Genomic DNA, 19,688 nt, shown 5'->3' with positions numbered 1-19,688 from the left:
AGAATCCCTACTTTTCAAGTGACTGCAAATGAAGTCATCTCTGGCACGTTTTGGCTGATGCAAGGTAACCAAAACACAAGACAACTTTTAATAAAAATCATTGGTTTCTTTGTTAACGTGCACTGTCAAACATGGGACTTTCACACGTCAGGTAAATATGATAACCAATACACAACAGAAGCAGATGCAGATTGCTTATCAATGTCGTGATAGAACAGTTGTGATTTGAGTAGTAGAAGCGCCCCTGAATTGATACTTATTATATACAGCCTGTAAGATAGACAAAAATGCATGCTAGGAGAGGAGATGCAAATATAAATGTATTAGAAAAAGACATAAAGAGGAGTGATATGCTTTTATTCATGCAAGGCTAGAAAAAATCCCCATACTGTCGAAAGCATTCATACACCACCAAATGGAAATAAACAATTCTGACATTAAACGAAAAGGTGACGATGCATTTGTATCATCACCTTGAGAAGGATCATCTAGGAATTGAGCCCAAGCCTCAGCACTTAAAACCAGAAACACTCCACTAAAATAGGAGGCCTGTTGGTGCCAACAATTCTCAAAGTTAATGCTTGTTCTGGTTGAGCATTGAACCGAATGCAGGGCTCTTTTGAAAGTGAGGTCTGTGAATCAACAGATACATCCACATGCCAATTATGTTATTGTTTTTAAGAGAATTCACTTTCTTGGAACGAGACTGCATGAACCCATCTTCAGGGCCTGGACAATTTCATGCAAAACGGCAACTCTCAACATTGCAGCCAAGACAATATAACTAGTGTTTCTGCCCGGTTTCGAACCGGGGACCTTTCGCGTGTGAGGCGAACGTGATAACCACTACACTACAGAAACAGATACCTACAGGTGATTCTTCTGTGATGAAACTGCTCAAAACAGACTATTCCAAGGGCATCTGGTTTTAGATTTCTTTCATGCAACCTGCCCGACAGCCCTATCTGAACGCTTGTATATGCCTTGCAAGTTCAGCATTTTTGCAAAATGCTTAAAGAGAAATGTTTCCTATTTGCTCAGGCAGGGCAAGGTTAAAAGCATGAGACTCTAGCAAATAATCATCCACTACTGCAAAGAGAAAATTGATATTGGCTTTGAAATGCATACTTCAAAAGAGCACCAATGAAAGGGCTCGTCTGGGATTTGAACCCGGGACCTCTCGCACCCAAAGCGAGAATCATACCCCTAGACCAACGAGCCGTTGAAAGACCCTCACCTCTGAAAAGGTAATACCAGCTCTAAGCCCGCAATGAAGATCATGCTGGGGTCTTTTTCATGCTTGGTCTGTGAATTCACAGGAAATTCAGTGTCAACTTACCCTTTCTCAAACGATAGCACTATCATTTGTAAGTGTCCCCTTTTATTTTTTCTCAGCATTGGACAAGTCTTACAGGAAGTCAGCAGTTATTTATATATTTCTGCATTGGCTAGAGCCTAAAGAGAAAGAATAAAAAGCTGTTCATAACAACATAAGAAACACATTTTGCCTTTTCTCTCAAATACTTATTCCCTTTGTGCAAATCGGAATGCCAAGGTGAATAGCTGGGCCACAGATTCTGGCTAGTTATCTATCTCTTGAATGCAAGAAGCAATAAAAACTGCCTAATGCAGGACTAAAGCATTCCTTGCATAGCCTCTAACATCATAACATAACTGAGCTGCTGGTAACAAGCTAAGCAATGCCTTCCCAAAATGAGAAGTACATGTGCTTATGTGCTTATCCGCTCAATCAGCGCTCGATCAGGCTCGATCAGGCTCGATCAAGGAAAGGTGGAAAGCGTCCAAATGGCTGTCCCTTCCTTTTTAGGGTGGGTCCTGCTGACTATCATAGGATTCCTCTTAAGAGTGGCCAGGGTCAGAGGAAAAACTTTCAATGCTTCTTAGTGTTCTCTCCAGAAGCAGGCATTTTCTGTGCCTTTAATTTCAGGCTTTTCCCAGTAGTCTCTGTTCTGCCTATGTAAATTAACAAAAGCTGTGCTTATTCCTCACTTGCTCTAATGTCCTTCCTGTCCACAAAGCTCTGCCTAAGTATGCTTTTTTTCTTTTTCAGGGAAATTCTAAATGGTTTCTCTGTCCACTCTGTGGCAGTAGAATGCTGATTATGATGCCATGTTTTGTGGAATCACCAAGGTACAACTACAGAGGAATATATGAGTCTGAAGGACATGGAACTCTTAGCTAACACATCACAATATGTGATGCTTGCCAACCAAGCACTACATTCTGGTGCGCTGATGATCAGAACATTCTGCTCCTAAAGGAAAGAAAATACCGCTTGATTGAAAATAAAGTCTCTGTTTATATTAACGCTCTCTCTCTCCCTATATCTATCTATCTATCTATCTATCTATCTATCTATCTATCTATCTATCTATCTATCTATCTATCTATCTATCTATCTATCTATCTATCGATCTATCTATCTATCTATCTATCTTTATATATGGATACATGCATACACCTACTCATAGATATGCCATGCATTTCTTTGGATTTGTTTCAACCTCTTGCCATTTATTTGAGAATCCCTACTTTTCAAGTGACTGCAAATGAAGTCATCTCTGGCACGTTTTGGCTGATGCAAGGTAACCAAAACACAAGACAACTTTTAATAAAAATCATTGGTTTCTTTGTTAACGTGCACTGTCAAACATGGGACTTTCACACGTCAGGTAAATATGATAACCAATACACAACAGAAGCAGATGCAGATTGCTTATCAATGTCGTGATAGAACAGTTGTGATTTGAGTAGTAGAAGCGCCCCTGAATTGATACTTATTATATACAGCCTGTAAGATAGTCAAAAATGCATGCTAGGAGAGGAGATGCAAATATAAATGTATTAGAAAAATACATAAAGAGGAGTGATATGCTTTTATTCATGCAAGGCTAGAAAAAACTCCCCATACTGTCGAAAGCATTCATACACCACCAAATGGAAATAAACAATTTTGACATTAAACGAAAAGGTGACGATGCATTTGTATCATCACCTTGAGAAGGATCATCTAGGAATTGAGCCCAAGCCTCAGCACTTAAAAAACAGAAACACTCCACTAAAATAAGAGGCCTGTTGGTGCCAACAATTCTCAAAGTTAATGCTTGTTCTGGTTGAGCATTGAACCGAATGCAGGGCTCTTTTGAAAGTGAGGTCTGTGAATCAACAGATACATCCACATGCCAATTATGTTATTGTTTTTAAGAGAATTCACTTTCTTGGAACGAGACTGCATGAACCCATCTTCAGGGCCTGGACAATTTCATGCAAAACGGCAACTCTCAACATTGCAGCCAAGACAAGATAACTAGTGTTTCTGCCCGGTTTCGAACCGGGGACCTTTCGCGTGTGAGGCGAACGTGATAACCACTACACTACAGAAACAGATACCTACAGGTGATTCTTCTGTGATGAAACTGCTCAAAACAGACTATTCCAAGGGCATCTGGTTTTAGATTTCTTTCATGCAACCTGCCCGACAGCCCTATCTGAACGCTTGTATATGCCTTGCAAGTTCAGCATTTTTGCAAAATGCTTAAAGAGAAATGTTTCCTATTTGCTCAGGCAGGGCAAGGTCAAAAGCATGAGACTCTAGCAAATAATCATCCACTACTGCAAAGAGAAAATTGATATTGGCTTAGAAATGCATACTTCAAAAGAGCACCAATGAAAGGGCTCGTCCGGGATTTGAACCCGGGACCTTTCGCACCCAAAGCGAGAATCATACCCCTAGACCAACGAGCCGTTGAAAGACCCTCACCTCTGAAAAGGTAATACCAGCTCTAAGCCCGCAATGAAGATCATGCTGGGGTCTTTTTCATGCTTGGTCTGTGAATTCACAGGAAATTCAGTGTCAACTTACCCTTTCTCAAACGATAGCACTATCATTTGTAAGTGTCCCCTTTTATTTTTTCTCAGCATTGGACAAGTCTTACAGGAAGTCAGCAGTTATTTATATATTTCTGCATTGGCTAGAGCCTAAAGAGAAAGAATAAAAAGCTGTTCATAACAACATAAGAAACACATTTTGCCTTTTCTCTCAAATACTTATTCCCTTTGTGCAAATCGGAATGCCAAGGTGAATAGCTGGGCCACAGATTCTGGCTAATTATCTATCTCTTGAATGCAAGAAGCAATAAAAACTGCCTAATGCAGGACTAAAGCATTCCTTGCATAGCCTCTAACATCATAACATAACTGAGCTGCTGGTAACAAGCTAAGCAATACCTTCCCAAAATGAGAAGTACATGTGCTTATGTGCTTATCCGCTCAATCAGCGCTCAATTAGGCTCGATCAGGCGAGATATAGAAAAGGTGGAAAGGGTCCAAATGGCTGTCCCTTCCTTTTTAGGGTGGGTCCTGCTGACTATCATAAGATTCCTCTTAAGAGTGGCCAGGGTCAGAGGAAAAACTTTCAATGCTTCTTAGTGTTCTCTCCAGAAGCAGGCATTTTCTGTGCCTTTAATTTCAGGTTTTTCCCAGCAGTCTCTGTTCTGCCTATGTAAATTAACAAAAGCAGTGCTTATTCCTCACTTGCTCTAATGTTCTGCCTGTCCACAAAGCTCTGCCTAAGTATGCTTTTTTTCTTTTTCAGGGAAATTCTAAATGGTTTCTCTGTCCACTCTGTGGCAGTAGAATGCTGATTATGATGCCATGTTTTGTTGAATCACCAAGGTACAACTACAGAGGAATATATGAGTCTGAAGGACATGGAACTCTTAGCTAACACATCACAATATGTGATGCTTGCCAACCAAGCACTACATTCTGGTGCGCTGATGATCAGAACATTCTGCTCCTAAAGGAAAGAAAAGACCGCTTGATTGAAAATAAAGTCTCTGTTTATATTAACGCTCTCTCTCTCCCTATATCTATCTATCTATCTATCTATCTATCTATCTATCTATCTATCTATCTATCTATCTATCTATCTATCTATCTATCTATCTATCTATCTATCTATCTATCTATCTATCTATCTATCTATCTATCTATCTATCTATCTATCTATCTATCTATCTTTATATATGGATACATGCATACACCTACACATAGATATGCCATGCATTTCTTTGGATTTGTTTCAACCTCTTGCCATTTATTTGAGAATCCCTACTTTTCAAGTGACTGCAAATGAAGTAATCTCTGGCACGGTTTGGCTGATGCAAGGTAACCAAAACACAAGACAACTTTTAATAAAAATCATTGGTTTCTTTGTTAACGTGCACTGTCCAACATGGGACTTTCACACGTCAGGTAAATATGATAACCAATACACAACAGAAGCAGATGCAGATTGCTTATCAATGTCGTGATAGAACAGTTGTGATTTGAGTAGAAGAAGCGCCCCTGAATTGATACTTATTATATACAGCCTGTAAGATAGTCAAAAATGCATGCTAGGAGAGTAGATGCAAATATAAATGTATTAGAAAAATACATAAAGAGGAGTGATATGCTTTTATTCATGCAAGGCTAGAAAAAATCCCCATACTGTCGAAAGCATTCATACACCACCAAATGGAAATAAACAATTCTGACATTAAACGAAAAGGTGACGATGCATTTGTATCATCACCTTGAGAAGGATCATCTAGGAATTGAGCCCAAGCCTCAGCACTTAAAAACCAGAAACACTCCACTAAAATAAGAGGCCTGTTGGTGCCAACAATTCTCAAAGTTAATGCTTGTTTTGGTTGAGCATTGAACCGAAAGCAGGGCTCTTTTGAAAGTGAGGTCTGTGAATCAACAGATACATCCACATGCCAATTATGTTATTGTTTTTAAGAGAATTCACTTTCTTGGAATGAGACTGCATGAACCCATCTTCAGGGTCTGGACAATTTCATGCAAAACGGCAACTCTCAACATTGCAGCCAAGACAATATAACTAGTGTTTCTGCCCGGTTTCGAACCGGGGACCTTTCGCGTGTGAGGCGAACGTGATAACCACTACACTACAGAAACAGATACCTACAGGTGATTCTTCTGTGATGAAACTGCTCAAAACAGGCTATTCCAAGGGCATCTGGTTTTAGATTTCTTTCATGCAACCTGCCCGACAGCCCTATCTGAACGCTTGTATATGCCTTGCAAGTTCAGCATTTTTGCAAAATGCTTAAAGAGAAATGTTTCCTATTTGCTCAGGCAGGGCAAGGTTAAAAGCATGAGACTCTAGCAAATAATCATCCACTACTGCAAAGAGAAAATTGATATTGGCTTTGAAATGCATACTTCAAAAGAGCACCAATGAAAGGGCTCATCCGGGATTTGAACCCGGGACCTCTCGCACCCTAAGCGAGAATCATACCCCTAGACCAAAAAGCCGCTGAAAGACCCTCACCTCTGAAAAGGTAATACCAGCTCTAAGCCCGCAATGAAGATCATGCTGGGGTCTTTTTCATGCTTGGTCTGTGAATTCACAGGAAATTCAGTGTCAACTTACCCTTTCTCAAACGATAGCACTATCATTTGTAAGTGTCCCCTTTTATTTTGTCTCAGCATTGGACACGTCTTACAGGAAGTCAGCAGTTATTTATATATTTCTGCATTGGCTAGCGCCTAAAGAGAAAGAATAAAAAGCTGTTCATAACAACATAAGAAACACATTTTGCCTTTTCTCTCCAATACTTATTCCCTTTGTGCAAATCGGAATGCCAAGGTGAATAGCTGGGCCACAGATTCTGACTAATTATCTATCTCTTAATGCAAGAAGCAATAAAAACTGCCTAATGCAGGACTAAAGCATTCCTTGCATAGCCTCTAACATCATAACATAACTGAGCTGCTGGTAACAAGCTAAGCAATGCCTTCCCAAAATGAGAAGTACATGTGCTTATGTGCTTATCCGCTCAATCAGGCTCGATCAGGCGAGATATAGAAAAGGTGGAAAGGGTCCAAATGGCTGTCCCTTCCTTTTTAGGGTGGGTCCTGCTGACTATCATAGGATTCCTCTTAAGAGTGGCCAGGGTCAGAGGAAAAACTTTCAATGCTTCTTAGTGTTCTCTCCAGAAGCAGGCATTTTCTGTGCCTTTAATTTCAGGCTTTTCCCAGCAGTCTCTGTTCTGCCTATGTAAATTAACAAAAGCAGTGCTTATTCCTCACTTGCTCTAATGTCCTTCCTGTCCACAAAGCTCTGCCTAAGTATGCTTTTTTTCTTTTTCAGGGAAATTCTAAATGGTTTCTCTGTCCACTTTGTGGCAGTAGAATGCTGATTATGATGCCATGTTTTGTGGAATCACCAAGGTACAACTACAGAGGAATATATGAGTCTGAAGGACATGGAACTCTTAGCTAACACATCACAATATGTGATGCTTGCCAACCAAGCACTACATTCTGGTGCGCTGATGATCAGAACATTCTGCTCCTAAAGGAAAGAAAATACCGCTTGATTGAAAATAAAGTCTCTGTTTATATTAACGCTCTCTCTCTCCCTATATCTATCTATCTATCTATCTATCTATCTATCTATCTATCTATCTATCTATCTATCTATCTATCTATCTATCTATCTATCTATCTATCTATCTATCTATCTATCTATCTATCTATCTATCTATCTATGTATCTATCTATCTATATCTCTATCTATCTATCTATCTATCTATCTATCTATCTATCTATCTATCTATCTATCTATCTTTATATATGGATACATGCATACACCTACTCATAGATATGCCATGCATTTCTTTGGATTTGTTTCAACCTCTTGCCATTTATTTGAGAATCCCTACTTTTCAAGTGACTGCAAATGAAGTCATCTCTGGCACGTTTTGGCTGATGCAAGGTAACCAAAACACAAGACAACTTTTAATAAAAATCATTGGTTTCTTTGTTAACGTGCACTGTCAAACATGGGACTTTCACACGTCAGGTAAATATGATAACCAATACACAACAGAAGCAGATGCAGATTGCTTATCAATGTCGTGATAGAACAGTTGTGATTTGAGTAGTAGAAGCGCCCCTGAATTGATACTTATTATATACAGCCTGTAAGATAGTCAAAAATGCATGCTAGGAGAGGAGATGCAAATATAAATGTATTAGAAAAATACATAAAGAGGAGTGATATGCTTTTATTCATGCAAGGCTAGAAAAAATCCCCATACTGTCGAAAGCATTCATACACCACCAAATGGAAATAAACAATTCTGACATTAAACGAAAAGGTGACGATGCATTTGTATTATCACCTTGAGAAGGATCATCTAGGAATTGAGCCCAAGCCTCAGCACTTAAAACCAGAAACACTCCACTAAAATAGGAGGCCTGTTGGTGCCAACAATTCTCAAAGTTAATGCTTGTTCTGGTTGAGCATTGAACCGAATGCAGGGCTCTTTTGAAAGTGAGGTCTGTGAATCAACAGATACATCCACATGCCAATTATGTTATTGTTTTTAAGAGAATTCACTTTCTTGGAACGAGACTGCATGAACCCATCTTCAGGGCCTGGACAATTTCATGCAAAACGGCAACTCTCAACATTGCAGCCAAGACAATATAACTAGTGTTTCTGCCCGGTTTCGAACCGGGGACCTTTCGCGTGTGAGGCGAACGTGATAACCACTACACTACAGAAACAGATACCTACAGGTGATTCTTCTGTGATGAAACTGCTCAAAACAGACTATTCCAAGGGCATCTGGTTTTAGATTTCTTTCATGCAACCTGCCCGACAGCCCTATCTGAACGCTTGTGTATGCCTTGCAAGTTCAGCATTTTTGCAAAATGCTTAAAGAGAAATGTTTCCTATTTGCTCAGGCAGGGCAAGGTTAAAAGCATGAGACTCTAGCAAATAATCATCCACTACTGCAAAGAGAAAATTGATATTGGCTTTGAAATGCATACTTCAAAAGAGCACCAATGAAAGGGCTCGTCCGGGATTTGAACCCGGGACCTCTCGCACCCAAAGCGAGAATCATAACCCTAGACCAACGAGCCGTTGAAAGACCCTCACCTCTGAAAAGGTAATACCAGCTCTAAGCCCGCAATGAAGATCATGCTGGGGTCTTTTTCATGCTTGGTCTGTGAATTCACAGGAAATTCAGTGTCAACTTACCCTGTGGTGTTGGGTTCAAATCAGGCCTACATACTCTGCTAAACTCTCGAACACCTTAGTATAGAAGTTGGCACGGACACTGGAAAAGGTAAAAGACAAGTTTATTAAGACCCCATGGGGTGGTGATACATTCCTACAGCACCCTTCGGTAATGTAAGAAGTAGCACACCGAACATCGGTGCGCGACCTCTTTTATATGGTTTAATAGCAATAAAAAGATAGGCGGTTACAAGTTTACACATTTTAGGTACATATAAGGTCATTTTTGGAACACAGCCAACACGTGGGAGGAGTTTCGACAGCACTGGTCAGTTAGCATGAACATTCCTGAAGAGTGACCAATTGGTGCGTAATGCGCATGTGCGCTTGACCAGTACTAAAAATAGCCTGTTGCCGAGCAGACTAGTGACCATGGGTATCGAGAAAGGACAAAAGGGCACACTGACCACGAGGCAGCGTGTTCATTGAAACGGAAGTCAGAGGGATTCAAAATGGCCCCCGTTCGTTTTGGTCAAGTTAACAGAAAAGACCGTGTAGCTGTGCTAAACGCTAACTCAGGAGCTGCCAAAACACGACAGACGGCCCTTTTAGCGTTTAGCAAAAGCTACCTCATAGTGGACATAGTCAGAACGTTCATCCTCAATGTTAATAGCCATAATTTTCAATACTTCATCATTGCTCAGTTTCTCTTGCTTGACAATAGTTCGTTTGGACGGAATGCAGGCTGTGATACATACAGAACATAATATAGGGCCACATTGAATACATAGACAAAGGAAAAATAATACTCCAATAAAAACACAGAGAATCGTTAATAATTTCCAACCCCAAGTACTAAGCAGAGTCCAGAACCAACCAGAAAAAGTCCATGTTCCATTTTCTGGGTGGATCTCAGCAGCTATCTTATGTAATTTTGTAATCGAATCATATACAGAAGGTGAGTTATCTGGTACGTACACGCAACAACTACTTCCGATGACGCGGCATGCTCCACCTCTATCAGCTAGTATCACATCTAGAACCATTCTATTCTGGAGCGCTACAATTCTGGTAATTTGCAATTCCTCAGTAATGTTCCCTAAAGCAGAAGCAGTTTCGTTAGCAACGGCTTCCACCACACGTGTAAGCCGCCTTATCTTTCTACTATTTAATGCAGCTCCTACGAATGAAAATAACCCCAAATTGAAATCTACATATTGTTGTAAAGTGGTATCAGTCTGGTCTATTTCATCAAGGTCTATTGATCGTTTCACTCTATTCAATATGAAATCATGGTACAAAACATAATCATTGTGATACATGGGAGGAGCGATAAACACAGGTGGTAATACAAATGCTACATAACACGTTCCTAACCATCCCAAAGGTAGACGGTGATATCCCTTATTTCCACAAATAAAATATGTGTTATGCGAAGCTACAAATGCAATTCCAGTTGGTGTATCAAAGGTAAGTGTAATATTACATTCACTGCGACCTACGGGGATTGTACCTTTATTTCTAATACACAAATCCGCTTTTGTATCGATGACGGTTATTATATGCATGTTCGTAACATTTATAAATCTTTGATTCGTATACACACGAGGTGTAGAAACATTGTCCGGACGATATTCTTCCCATTCAAATTTAGTTCCTTCAGCGTGTGGATAGCCATCTTTATCGTTATAGCATATTTTATTCAACCGAAAAAGTAATCCACCTTTCGTTGGCCATCGCAGAGTAAAAAGAAGAGTGTACCAAGCATGACAAGAACCATTATGAGAAAACGGGAGAGGAATGAGTGGTGTTCCTCCCTTCTTCTGGTGTCCGGGCAACATTCCACATACCCAACAATTGGACGTGTTGGTCATGTTATGAGTATGATGCAGAATCTTAATAAAACTGTTATTCAAATAAGTCTGCCTATGTCTTTCTTCGTGAAAAGGCAGAGTGAAATGAAAATGTTCAGACGGACTTGGAGTGGTGGGCAGTAAATGTTCTCGTGCAGGAAACAACAGTTCTATAGTCCAAGCTAATACTGCGATCACCACTACGGTCAAGACAAACAAAACAGCACCAAGAATTCTCCCTTTTCGTGTCGAAGGAGATGCCATAGTTCATAAAACAATACTCTTCAAAAAGCAACACTAAGCGAGAAAAAATAAAACGATGGTTCTGAACCGAGGCTGCCGTTGATTTGTTCTCCGGGATTCAAGACGGGTGTCACTACACTGGGCAGAACTGATCCCCCCCCCTTGATATTCCCGGCTTCCGTTTCACAAACCTCAGAGCGGTTACCAACCAGTTTCAAAAACACAAAAGGAATCTTATTTCCTGGGTCGTAGATTGTACTTCACTTTATCCGAAACAACGTGGTCCGGGAAGGCTCCCTCCAATTCATCAGGCGTGACAGCTGGGTTCTTTTCTGTATCCAAAATCTTTCTGTAGTCGGATAGCACCACAGGGCTCACCAGATCCGGAGAGACACGTCGGCAGTGCGTTGAATGAATCCACCGCTTCTTATTGGTGACTCTCACAGCAGTTCGCGTAGCCAGCAGCACTTGCTCAGGGCCATGCCATCTCGGTTCCAAACTGCTGGATCGCTCAAAGATTTTGACCATCACGTGGTCCCCAGGACGGAGATCGTGAGCCTCACCAGCGGAGTTATCAGGGAGCGCCTCTCGAACCTGTTGATGAATAGAAAGCAAATCATTTGTTAATCGTGCCAGATAATCGTTCATCATTATACAAGGCATATCATGTATCAAACGAGGTTTTGGAACTCCCCAGATATTCATAGGCCTTCCAAACACTACTTCATAGGGTGTGAGGCCAGATCGAGAATGTGGCACTGATCGAATGGACAGCAATGCCAGAGGCAAAGCGTCCGGCCATTTCAGAGATGTAGATGCCACTATCTTTGCTAGCTTCAGCTTCAGAGTTGCATTGTATCGTTCTACTAAACCTGCTGATTGCGGATGAAAGACAGCATGGAATCGTTGTTTGATTCCCAATCCTTTCAGGACATATTCCACTACTTTTCCAATGAAATGAGGGCCATTATCACTCCACATAAGTTTACAAACACCGTAGCGCGGGAAGTACTCCTTCAGTAACACCTTAGCTGTTGTCAACGCTGTATTGTCTTTCGTAGGGTAAGCCTCAATCCATTTGCTGAAGGCACACACCACTACTAGAACATACTTGAGATTATTACAGCGTTCCAGCTGGATGTAATCCATTTGTAGTACTTCGAATGGTGCAGTAGGTGGAACAAACCCACCTTTAGGAGTATAAGTCCCTTGTCCAGGATTGTGCTGCAAACATATCAGACAGGTCTGCACTACTCTCTTAGCCGTGCTAGCAATGTCAGCATTTTCCCAAACTCGTGTAAGCAATTTAGTAATTGCGAGAGCTCCAATGTGTGCCAGTCCATGTGTCATTTGCACCATTGTTTGTAAATAGGCCATGGGTAGTTTCCATCTCTCCATATCTTTACTACGCCAGCAACCCTCATCATCCAATACTCCCTCGGTGGCCCATTTCACAAGTTCTGCCTCTGATGCTGACTTCTGTATATCGAATATTTCTTCTCTAGCATCATGCCACCGCTCAGCTTGTGACTTCACCACATACATGGGGAAATTATTTTGCAGCATAGCGGTCTCTCTCGCAATGCGATCAGCAAAAGCATTGCCCTGTCCTATTTTGTCCGTCACCTTTTTATGTGCACTGCACTTGACTATTGCAACTTTCTTTGGGCATAACAGTGCATTCAGGAGATCGCGTACCAACTCTCCATGCATGATGTGTACTCCGTGTGAAGTCAGGAATCCTCGTTCCTTCCAAAGTAGGCCAAAATCATGCACTACTCCAAAAGCGTAACGACTATCCGTGTAAATGTTCACACATAATCCAGCACTTAACTCACATGCCTTCGTTAAGGCTATTAACTCAGCCGCTTGAGCCGATTTTTGGGGTATCCGTGCTGCTTCTACCACAGTCTTAAGTGTCGTGATCGCATAAGCTGCGGAAGTCGTACCATCTGGTAGCCTCACACATGACCCATCAACCCACAGTTCCCCATCTACATCTGGAAATGGCGTATCCTGTAAATCGATACGACCCTTTGTCTGTTCCTCAGTCAGAAAAACACAATCATGTTGTTCTTCCTTCTGGGTCTCAGCAACAGGATCCGGCAATAAAGTAGCAGGATTTAGTGTTGCACATCGTTTTAGTGTGATGTGCGGCGCCAACAACGTTAGCTCATATCCTGTCAAACGGGCACTAGTTAGATGCTGTGTTTTCGTTTGATTCAGTAACGCATCTACTGCATGGGGAACTAGCACCAACAATTTGTGTGACAAAACTATTCCCTCACTTTGTCGTATCGCAACTGCTGTTGCTGCAACTGCTCGAAAACATCCAGGCAATCCTCGAGCCACAGGGTCGAGTACCGCCGAGAAGTATGCACAAGGCCTCTGTTTATCTCCGTGTGTCTGCACTAACATTGACAATGCACACCCATCCTTCTCGTGTACATATAATGTAAAAATCTTCGTGTAATCAGGTGTACCTAACACTGGTGCAGAACAAAGAGCTTGTCTCAATTGTCCAAAAGCATTCTGACATTCATCCGTCCATTCAATGGGAATCGGTGTATCTTTAGACAACAATGCTAACAATGGTTTAACGATATGTGAAAAACCCAATATCCATTGCCTACAAAAAGACGTCAAACCTATAAAGGCGCGAACATCCTTCTGAGTGCGAGGGACTGGAGTATCTAGGATTGCTTGAATTCGATCTGTTGTCAATGCACGGCCCTCCTTAGACAAAAGATGACCGAGGTAGGTCACCTTTGGTCTACAATATTGTAGCTTTTTCTTTGAAACTTTATGATTATGTTTGGCCAGGAAGGAAAGCAAAGCAAAGGTGCTCTTCTCACATTGTTCTGGCGTGTCTGCAGCAAGTAAGATATCGTCTACATATTGAATGAGAACCACTCCCTCTTGTAAGTCAAAGGAATCAAGCTGTCTTTTTAATGCCTGACTATAAATGCTAGGACTTTCAGTATAGCCTTGAGGAATTCGACAGAATCTGTACGATTTATTATTTAATGTAAAGCCGAATAGATATCGACTGTCAGGATGTACAGGGATCGAAAAGAAGGCATTCTTCAAATCGATAACTGTAAAAGTAGTTGCCGTCGATGGAACCAACGTAAGCAACGTGGTGATGTCAGACACCACTGGGTACTGAGGCACTACTATCTTGTTTATTTCCCTCAAATCAATAATGAAACGGTAAACCTTAGCATCTGTATCTCTTTTAAGAATCGGTAAAATTGGGCTATTGCAAACATTGTAGGGAACTTCCTCAACTACTCCTGCAGAAATCAAATCATTTACAATGTGTATCAAAGCAAGTTCACCTTCTCTAGAAATCTTATATTGTGGGACACGTGGTAAAGATACTCCCTCCTTTACAGTAATTCGTACTGGAGGGATTAACATCTGCCCCACATCCGTGTCAGAAGTGGCCCATAACGTATTTGGTAAGGAGGCCAATACTTCAGATTCATGGAGAAAACACACTCGCTCAAAGTCTGGGTAATTCTCATTCAGCACAACTCGCACTCCTTCTGGGGCACAGCGAATAGTAGCTCGAAAGTGTTTTAACATATCGAGTCCAATAATATTATCGGGTGTATTTGGGGACAACAAAAAGGGACAAGGGGCAGCAAATTTATCAACATGAAATGCAACAGGTTGAGACAGTGGGCTAGAAGTAGGTGTTCCATCGAACCCTATTGCTGTAATTACCTCGCCAGACAGGGGAGCCCTTGGAACCAAGTGTTTGGACAAAGCGCTACGAGTAGCTCCTGTATCGACCAGAAATTGATCAGTAGAACCCAAAACATGTGCTTCTATGTATGGACCCCTCTGATCAACTGGTACCTCAACCGATTCCACACCCCATCCTACGCAATCCTATGCGTAATGCTCATCCCGTGGTTCAGCAGGATCACCCTCATTTATCTGATATTGATTGCGGTTATCAAACGTATTATAATCTGACTGACCACGACCCCTTGCTCCATATCCTCCACGGTCAGTCATGCCATAACCTCCTCGATCATTCGTGCCATAACCTCCTCTTGACCCTCCATAATAATTCCTAGATCTCCCACTTCCTCGTCCCCTCAAATTACGCTGCTCTCGAAACACCGGACAGTCTGCAATCCAATGCCCAAACTGTTTGCAGTATGCACATTGATTCACAGAAATGTCAGAACGAGGGGGAGGAGCATTACTGTATGATCCTCGCCCTCCTCTATTGTTCCCTCTCGTAGCCTGAACCTGAGCTAACATTACCTTCGTCTTCAATTCCTTCGCCTTCTTTTCACTACTTTCTTTCGCCTCCAATTCCTGTCTTTCATAATATTGAGCCATAGTCAATAAAGAAGCAGGGGTTGCTGTGGTCCATGAACTTTCACTCGCTTTTAATCGTTTCGCAATCTCCGGTAGGAGATTAGCTACATACTTATCAACGAATAGATGCCTGCCAGTATCTTCTGTCAATAATTGACCACTGTAATCATGGAACGCTTCCTCGAAGCGAGAGAAAAAATCAGAAACTGATTCATCCGCTTTCTGCTTACACGAGGCTAATATAGTCCAATCAATCTTTTTAGCGGGAGCAAGAGTCTTTAATTTTGTTAGTATGGCACCTGGAAGGTCTAATATTAATTGACACGGTTTACATGCTGGTTCTCTATCTAAATCAGCCTGAACAATATCTTTCCAAGTGGCCCCGAGAGTCGTCTGGTCATCAAACCTACGAATTACTCTCCACATATCAGGGGGCAATATCAACCCGAAAAATAGATCAATATCAACTAACGTCATGATACATGAAGAAATTGCACTTTCAACATTTTCATAAAAAGCCGCAGGGTTTTTACGGGGATCAGGTAACGCATTCTTAAGCGCCATAACATCTGCTCTATTCCAAGGCGTATAAACCCAATTATATACAAAATACCCTTTCGCGTCTTTGGAGCTTTTATCATCATCTGTGCCATCCCCTTTATGAGGGACATATAAAGGCGCAGCTTCTCGCATAGGTCTAACATTAATCGCAGCGATCTTATCTGTTTCAAAGATAGGGCATTCTTTGGATATCCCCGTTGCTCCGGACGTAGACGAATTCTTCGACTTTTCCAACTCCCGTAGCCGTGTCGTCTCATTACGCAGTTCAAGCAAACGCTTGAAGAAGTCGTCCGCATCTGAAAGAACAAAAAGACCTTTACGAAAATTCTCACGATCCTTGGATATCTCCTTAGGTTCTAACTCGAGAGAATATTTTCTATATCGCTCAACAACTTCATCTCCAAAATGATCTAAAAAATACAGTCGTTCCTTATTAGACCACTGTTCCATTTGTTTAGTAACATCAGAAACAGTAACAGTATTACTATTTAGCTTTCGCGCAATCGAGCGCAATTCCGTAGCTCGTTCCGTATATAACCTGGTACGCTGTGTTCGATCACTATCCTCGTCCGAGTCCTCGTTCGGAGCCGTAGGTGCGACGTACGGAGGCGGACAACGATCTAGTAATGAAAAATCATCCGTTTCATTAGTAAGGACTGGATAGAGAGGACGCCTGATAGGGAATTGACCATTAACCTGTAGATTACGTTCTCGTCTCTCCCTCTCTTTCTTTTCCTGTAATTCCTTCTCCTGTAGCTGTAAAGCTTTGTCATGTGCAGCCTTCCGCTGCACTTTCTCCGCCAAGGCTTCCTCACGCTTCGCTCGTTCAGGCACCTCTTTCTCCCACGTACGCACACAATCAAACATATCTTGTCTAGACCTTCGCTGAAACAAGCACTGCTCTACATATTGTACCTTTCGAAGGTCAAACGACCCATATAGTGGCCACTGTAATTCATGATCAGTCTTAGTATACTTATGCCATAATGCACTATACATTATAGGTGGAATACCGTATTTAACATACATTTCACGATTTGGAGTCCCCTCTGGGGGAGCCGGCTGTTTTTCACTTAATCGATAATTGGTACCATTTTCAGAACAGCACATCCTACGGAGTGTGCTAAAAACAGGCATGTTTCAAAAAGTACCACGAAACCGCGATACTACAAAATGACACCTAACACGGTGCACTATTCAAATCAAATAAATCAGAGAAATATCCCTACATGCCTGCCTATGTGAGGTGCACTTCACATATTCAAATTCAAATTCATAGATTCAAAACGTTAGCTAACAAATTCAAATTCAAAATCAAAGTTTCAAAAAGCCACAGTAAGTGTCAGTAGACTACCTCACCACTCAAAAGCTTACCAATTTTCTTTTCAAACGTCCAAAGTCCAACTGCCAAGTTCTGTGGTCGAATCAGCCAAAACGGCACATCACGACAATCCAAGATCAGAATCTCAGTCGAGGACCGGCGCCACCTGGAAGGTCAGATCGGAAGGACGGGAAAACACACCGTGGGTGCCGAGACTCGGGTCACTCAATGGCAGCGATCGCGTCCATGGCGAGTTTCCTAACCTTCGTCACGACCTTTCCTTCGGGCATCCGAGTCGCCGATGAGTCCCTTCGCGGTCGCCAATTGTGGTGTTGGGTTCAAATCAGGCCTACATACTCTGCTAAACTCTCGAACACCTTAGTATAGAAGTTGGCACGGACACTGGAAAAGGTAAAAGACAAGTTTATTAAGACCCCATGGGGTGGTGATACATTCCTACAGCACCCTTCGGTAATGTAAGAAGTAGCACACCGAACATCGGTGCACGACCTCTTTTATATGGTTTAATAGCAATAAAAAGATAGGCGGTTACAAGTTTACACATTTTAGGTACATATAAGGTCATTTTTGGAACACAGCCAACACGTGGGAGGAGTTTCGACAGCACTGGTCAGTTAGCATGAACATTCCTGAAGAGTGACCAATTGGTGCGTAATGCGCATGTGCGCTTGACCAGTACTAAAAATAGCCTGTTGCCGAGCAGACTAGTGACCATGGGTATCGAGAAAGGACAAAAGGGCACACTGACCACGAGGCAGCGTGTTCATTGAAACGGAAGTCAGAGGGATGCAAAATGGCCCCCGTTCGTTTTGGTCAAGTTAACAGAAAAGACCGTGTAGCTGTGCTAAACGCTAACTCAGGAGCTGCCAAAACACGACAACCCTTTCTCAAACGATAGCACTATCATTTGTAAGTGTCCCCTTTCATTTTTTCTCAGCATTGGACAAGTCTTACAGGAAGTCAGCAGTTATTTATATATTTCTGCATTGGCTAGAGCCTAAAGAGAAAGAATAAAAAGCTGTTCATAACAACATAAGAAACACATTTTGCCTTTTCTCTCAAATACTTATTCCCTTTGTGCAAATCGGAATGCCAAGGTGAATAGCTGGGCCACAGATTCTGGCTAATTATCTATCTCTTGAATGCAAGAAGCAATAAAAACTGCCTAATGCAGGACTAAAGCATTCCTTGCATAGCCTCTAACATCATAACATAACTGAGCTGCTGGTAACAAGCTAAGCAATGCCTTCCCAAAATGAGAAGTACATGTGCTTATGTGCTTATGTGCTTATCCGCTCAATCAGCGCTCAATCAGCGCACAATCAGGCGAGATATAGGAAAGGTGGAAAGGGTCCAAATGGCTGTCCCTTCCTTTTTAGGGTGGGTCCTGCTGACTATCATAGGATTCCTCTTAAGAGTGGCCAGGGTCAGAGGAAAAACTTTCAATGCTTCTTAGTGTTCTCTCCAGAAGCAGGCATTTTCTGTGCCTTTAATTTCAGGCTTTTCCCAGCAGTCTCTGTTCTGCCTATGTAAATTAACAAAAGCAGTGCTTATTCCTCACTTGCTCTAATGTCCTTCCTGTCCACAAAGCTCTGCCTAAGTATGCTTTTTTTCTTTTTCAGGGAAATTCTAAATGGTTTCTCTGTCCACTCTGTGGCAGTAGTGATGGAGCGGGATAGAAAACAGAAATCTGTTTAAACCCGTGAAGTCACACTTCCATAAATAAATTAATAATGCTAACAATTTGTGCTGTGTGTATAATAATTCAACCTAGTTTACAGTTACATTACATTACAGAACACGCGGGAAATTAACATGTGTGCTCATAAATGTGCATTATGTTGCATTCTTATATATGTGGAAAATAATAAATTAATCTTGTCTATTGTCATGTCATAACTAATAGCAGCTGTTTTTAAAATAATGGCATGTGCTTATTTTGCTTCCCTTGTCTATGTGATGTCATTTCTACTATTCTAGGTGCACATAAGGCTTTATGGATTATGAAGACTGGTAGATATAAAATGCTGCTTTATTTGTGCTTTACTGCTAGGTAATTTAGACTAATGGGTTAATTATTAGCAATGATGGGAGGCAACAGAACAAACTGTATTTCTTTCATTAATTATTCTTTGTGTTTGTTTATATAATAGTTTTACAAAGGAAGCTTAGAGATGGCTGCAGGAAAATAGTACCCTTTTAAAAGTGGCGCAGGGACAGTGGCGCAGAAAATTGACGCTTTCTGAAAGAGGCCTAATGATGAAAATGGCTCAAGTGAAAA

General features: G+C 41.5%; 8 non-coding genes across 8 annotated transcripts; all 8 read right to left on the bottom strand.

Moving 5' to 3' along the window:
• Nucleotides 1-788: 788 nt before the first annotated feature.
• Nucleotides 789-861, bottom strand: TRNAV-CAC (transfer RNA valine (anticodon CAC)). Its single transcript has one exon. It is a non-coding gene; the product is annotated as a tRNA-Val (tRNA).
• A 288-nt stretch (nucleotides 862-1,149) lies between these two features.
• Nucleotides 1,150-1,221, bottom strand: TRNAP-UGG (transfer RNA proline (anticodon UGG)). Its single transcript has one exon. It is a non-coding gene; the product is annotated as a tRNA-Pro (tRNA).
• Nucleotides 1,222-3,332: 2,111 nt separating this feature from the next.
• TRNAV-CAC (transfer RNA valine (anticodon CAC)) lies at nucleotides 3,333-3,405 on the bottom strand. The gene has a single exon. It is a non-coding gene; the product is annotated as a tRNA-Val (tRNA).
• A 288-nt stretch (nucleotides 3,406-3,693) lies between these two features.
• Nucleotides 3,694-3,765, bottom strand: TRNAP-UGG (transfer RNA proline (anticodon UGG)). The gene has a single exon. It is a non-coding gene; the product is annotated as a tRNA-Pro (tRNA).
• A 2,150-nt stretch (nucleotides 3,766-5,915) lies between these two features.
• On the bottom strand, nucleotides 5,916-5,988 carry TRNAV-CAC (transfer RNA valine (anticodon CAC)). The gene has a single exon. It is a non-coding gene; the product is annotated as a tRNA-Val (tRNA).
• A 288-nt stretch (nucleotides 5,989-6,276) lies between these two features.
• TRNAP-AGG (transfer RNA proline (anticodon AGG)) lies at nucleotides 6,277-6,348 on the bottom strand. The gene has a single exon. It is a non-coding gene; the product is annotated as a tRNA-Pro (tRNA).
• Nucleotides 6,349-8,537: 2,189 nt separating this feature from the next.
• On the bottom strand, nucleotides 8,538-8,610 carry TRNAV-CAC (transfer RNA valine (anticodon CAC)). The gene has a single exon. It is a non-coding gene; the product is annotated as a tRNA-Val (tRNA).
• A 288-nt stretch (nucleotides 8,611-8,898) lies between these two features.
• TRNAP-UGG (transfer RNA proline (anticodon UGG)) lies at nucleotides 8,899-8,970 on the bottom strand. The gene has a single exon. It is a non-coding gene; the product is annotated as a tRNA-Pro (tRNA).
• Between the last annotated feature and the right edge of the window lie 10,718 nt (nucleotides 8,971-19,688).

The sequence above is a fragment of the Lissotriton helveticus genome, chromosome 8, assembly GCF_964261635.1.
Source record: "Lissotriton helveticus chromosome 8, aLisHel1.1, whole genome shotgun sequence".
NCBI classification, from domain to species: Eukaryota; Metazoa; Chordata; class Amphibia; order Caudata; family Salamandridae; genus Lissotriton; species Lissotriton helveticus.
Note: the sequence above shows the minus strand (reverse complement) of the source record. Positions and strands in the feature narration are given on the sequence as shown.